The sequence below is a fragment of the Meles meles genome, chromosome X, assembly GCF_922984935.1.
Source record: "Meles meles chromosome X, mMelMel3.1 paternal haplotype, whole genome shotgun sequence".
Taxonomy (NCBI): Eukaryota; Metazoa; Chordata; class Mammalia; order Carnivora; family Mustelidae; genus Meles; species Meles meles.
Window position 1 is genome coordinate 79,134,963 of NC_060087.1, and position 5,197 is coordinate 79,140,159.

Genomic DNA, 5,197 nt, shown 5'->3' on the forward strand with positions numbered 1-5,197 from the left:
CAAGTTGGTACTAAATGATATAAATAGAATCTTCACTTACTAATTTTGATTGGTATAACCCCCAAATTTAAGATGTTAATAGGTCATACAACTATTTTTTATTTTGAGATAAAGTTTTCTCCCTACAGAATGTCTGGTATTTTAAACAAACTATAATTTAAATAAGTCTAATGAACTTTGAACAGCTGACAATTTTTTAGAGTCACAGGCACTCAGACTTGGAAGAAACCTTAAAATGAGTAAGAATAACCTCTTGATGATTCAGTTATCTCTATATTATCCCACAAAAAGCTCTTAATCTTCCTCCCTTCTACTGTACCTCTTTCTCCCTCCCTCCCTTTCTTTCTCTCTCTCTTTCTTTCTTTCATGCCTGCCTTCCTTCCTTCCATCCTTTCTTCCTTTCTTCCTTCTCCTCCTTCTCTCTCTTTCTTTCTTGTCTCTCTCTCCCTTCCTTCCTTTCTTGCCCACCTGCTTGCTTTCTTTCTTTCCTAAATTCATTTATTCAATTTTTAAGTGTCTGTTATGCATTAGATGTTTCCTAAGTGATGCAGGCAGAAAGATTATAAGATACAGTCATTATTTTAAGAGTTTAAGATTTCACAATTTAACAGAGTTGACAGACATGCAAGCAAATCATTAAGTCTTTAAAAGATTCTAAATAACCTGTCACTAGATATCAGAAATATGCTTTAGAAACCTACCTTCCAGTAACTTTGAATGTACAAAGTTCTTATCTATAGTGAACTGAAATATTTCTCATTTCATCTTCTATCCTAGTCTTCAATCTCCTATGTAGGATCTTACAGATAAATTTATCTGAAGTTTTCTTCTGTACATGCATTTTGAATATTTATGTACAATCATGCCTTTCAAATATTTAACATTTCTTATTGGGTCTTCTCTGGGTTAAACATTTTTTAGTGCTCTTAACGATTTATACTATCATTCTGCTTGAAGATTTATATTATATTCTGCTTGAAGGAAGAGAGTGGGTATTTATTCACTATCTTTTGTCTCCCATTATTGGAGGGTTGCATTGACTGAGAAGGCTGCTGAGATATTGATGAAGGCCCCCGTGTGAAGATTAGAAAGAGAATTGCCCTCAGCATGAGCTGGGTCTAAACTCCTGTGCTGTTGACCAGAGCAGGCTGCAGCTTCATCAAAGGTGAGTCAAGGGGATATGACATGGGACACCAGAGGTAAATGTTAAAGGTAAGAATGGTTGAGCTGTTTCAACAAAGAACCCACAAAACACAGTGGCCTAAATAAGACAGAAGTTTGATTTCTTAAGTAAGGTTTGGTGGGATTTCTTTGCTTGAAAAGGTTGTTCAGGTACACATCTTCACTTCATATTGATTCTCTGATGTATCGTAGGGCATTTCCTAGACCACATGGTCAAAACTGGTTTACTAGGACATTTGTGTTTCATCTCATGGAAAGAAGAGAAAAGGAGTCCTGTGTAATCTGACAACTCAAGTTGCAAAGGAAAAAAAATGTGCCTCTACTGTCCTTGTTTATTATTACTAATGAGGGCAGGTTCTCCTATCAGTTGCATGGAATCTGGGAAAACCCAGGCATATTGTGTTCCACAGTTATTTTATCTCTATTATATAATGTACACTGTATACATTGACATAGATGAGACATAATAGACCTAGAGAGCTAAGATGCAGAGTAATCATCAGAGAAGTCAGAGAATAGTCAGAGTAGTCAGACATTGCGACACCTCCAACTTTGTATTTAATTTTCAACATTGTCCTGGTGATTCAGGCTCTTCTCTGGTTCCATAAAAATTTTAGGATTCTTTGTTACAGCTCTGGGAAACATGTCGATGGTATTTTGATCAGGATGGCATTGAATGTGTAGATTGCTCTGGGCAGCATAGATATTTTTCTCAGTGCTTATTCTTTCAATCTATGAGCATGGAATATTTCTCCATCTCTTTGTCTCTTCCTCAAATTCTCTCAGAAGTGTTCTGTAGTTTCTAGAGTACAGATTTTTTACCTCTTTGGTTAGGTTTATTCCTAGTATCTAATTTTTTTGTGTGTGTAATTGTGAATGGGATTAATTCCTTAATTTCTCTTTCTTCAGGCACATGTTACTGTATAGAAATGCAAATGAGTTCTATGCATTGATTTTATATCCTGCCACATTACTGAATTGCTGTATGAGTTCTAATAATTTTGGGGTGGAGTCTTTTGTGTTTTCCACATAAAGTATCATATCATCTGCAATTCAGAGAGTTTGACTTCTTCTTTGCCAATTTGAATGCCTTTTATTTCTTTTTGTTGTCTGTTTGATGAGCTTAGGACATCCAGTACTATGTTAAAGAATAATGGTGAGAGTGGGCATCCCTGTCATGTTTCTGATCTTAATGGAAAAGATACTAGTTCTTCCCCATTGAGAGCAATATTCGTTGTGGACTTTCCATAAATGATGTTTTTGATATTTAGGAATATTCCCTCTATCCCTATAATTTGAAGAGTTTTAATCAAGAAAGGATGCTGTATTTTGTCAATTGCTTTTTCTACATCAATTTAGAGGATCATACGTTTCTCGACTCTTTTGTTAATGTGATCTATTACATTGATTGATTTTTTTAGTTTTGAACCACTCTTGCATCCCAGGAATAAATCCCAACTGGTTGTGGTGAATAATCCATTTAATATACTGTTGGATCCTATTGGCTAGTATCTTGGTGAGAATTTTGACATCCATGTTCATCAGGGATATTGGTCCATTTTCCTTTTTGACAGGGTCTTTGTCTGGCTTTGGGACAAGGGTAATCCTGGCCTCAGAATGAGTTTGTAAATTTTCCTTCCATTTCTACTTTTTGAAACAGCTTCAGTAGAAAATGTATTATTTCTTCTTTAAATGTTTGGTAGAATTCCCCTGGGAAGCCATTTGGCCATGGACTTTTGTTTTTTGGGAGGTTTTTGATTACTGCCTCAATTTCCTTTCAGGTTATGGGTCTGTTCAGATTGTCTATTTCTTCTTGTTTCAGTCTTGGTAGTTTATAAGTTCCCAGGAATGCATCCATTTCTTCCAGATTGCTTAATTTGTTAACATATAGCTGCTGGTAAGAATTTCTAACAATTGTCTCTGTTTCCTTCATATTAGTCATGATCTCTCCTTTTTCATTCATGATTTTATTAATTTGGGTCCTTTCTCTTTTCATTTGGATACTTCTGGTGGGAAGATTATCAATTTTATTCTTTAAAAGAACCAGCTTCTTGTTTTGTTGGTCTGTCCTTCTATTCTCTTGCTTTCTATTTCATTGATTTCTTTTCTAATCTTTATTTTTTCTGTTCTCCTGCTTGGTGTAGGCTTTATTTGTTGTTCTTTCTCTAGGTTGTTTGGGTGTAAGTTTAGCTTGTGCATGTGGGATATTTTTAATTTTTTGAGGGAGGCTTGGATGGCAATGTACTTCCTTCATAGGACCACCTCTGCAGTATCTCATAGGTTTTTGAACTTATGTGTTTTCATTTTTCATTGACTTCAATGAATTAAGTTCTTTATTTTCCTGGTTGACCCATTCATTCTTTAGGAGAATGATTATGAACATCAAAGTGTTAAAGTTCCTTCCAAATTTGTTCTTTTGATTGAGTTCCAATTTCAAAGAATTGTGGTCTGAATATATGCAGGGAATAATCTCAATCTTTTGGTATCAGTTGAGACCCGATTTGTGACCCAGTAGGTGATTTATTCTGAAGAATGTTCCATGTGATCTCAAGAATAATGAGTACTTTTTTGTCTTAGGATGGAATAGAACATTCCATCCTATATATCTATGTATATATCTATGATTTCCATCTGGTCCATGTGTCATTCAAAGCTCTTGGTTCTTTGTTGATCTTCTCCCTAGATGATTTGTCCATTGCTCATTGTTGTGAGTAGATTGTTGAGGTCTCCTACTATTAATGTATTATCATCAATATATTTCTTTATTTTGATTATTAATTGGTTTATATAATTGGCTGCTCCCATGTTGGGGGTATAGATATTTACAATTGTTAGATCTTCTTGTTAGATAAAGCCTTTAGTTATGATATAGTGTCCCTGTACATCTCTTGCTACAGTCTTTGGTTTAAAATTTAATTTTTCTGATATGAGGATGGTTAACCCAGTTTTCTTTTGAGGTCCATTAGCATGGAAATTGTTCTCCATTCCCTCACTTTCAATCTGGAGGTGCCTCAGGTTTAAAATTAATCTTTTGTAGACAGCATATGGATGGGTCCTGTTTTTTTTCCCTCCCTCTAATCTGATACCCTGTGTCTTTTGATGGGAGCATTCAGCCCTTTTATATTCAGAGTAACTATTGAAAGATATGAATCTAGTGACATTGCATTGCCTGAAAAGTCCCTGTTTCTGTGGATTTTCTCTGTTTCATTCTAGTGCATGTAACTCTTGGGATCTCTCTTCACTTATAGAATCCCCCTTAACATTTCTTGTAGGGCATTCTTGGTGGTCACATATTATTTCAGTTTCTGCCTGTCCTGGAAGCTCTTTATCTCTACATCCTTTCTGAATGACAGCCTTGCTGGCTAAAGTGTTCTTGGCTACATGTTCTTCTCATTTAGTACCTTATATATGTCTTACCAGGTTTTCTGGCTTGCCAGGTTTCTATGGATAGGTCTGATGTTATTCTGATATTCTTCTCTTCATACATAAGGAACCTCCTCTCCCTAGCTGTCATGATAATTTCTTTGGTTGTACAATTTGCAATCTTCATTAATATATGTTGGGATGTTGATATATATTTATTAATTTTGGAATGGCTCCTCTCTGTTTCTTGGACATAAATGCTTATTTCCTTCAACAAATTAGGGAATTTCTTAGCTAGATTTGCTCAAGTATACCTTCTAGTCCTCTCTCTTTCTCTCTCCACCCCCTCAGGGTACCAAACAATTCTGACATTGGAGTGTTTCATGGCATCATTAATCTGTCTAAGTCATTTTTCATGAGCTACGAGCTGCCTATGTCTGTTATCATCAACTTCCTTCCTTTCTATCAGTTTATCTTCCACATCACTTATTCTCCCTTTTGCTTCATTGACTCTAGCTAGTAGAGTATTCAGTTTAGACTACATCTCATTCATAGCATTTTTAAGTTTGGCCTGATTAGATCTCATTTCTGCCCTTAGAGATTCTATATTGTCACTTATGCTTTTTTCAATCCTAGCTATGAACTTTATGAC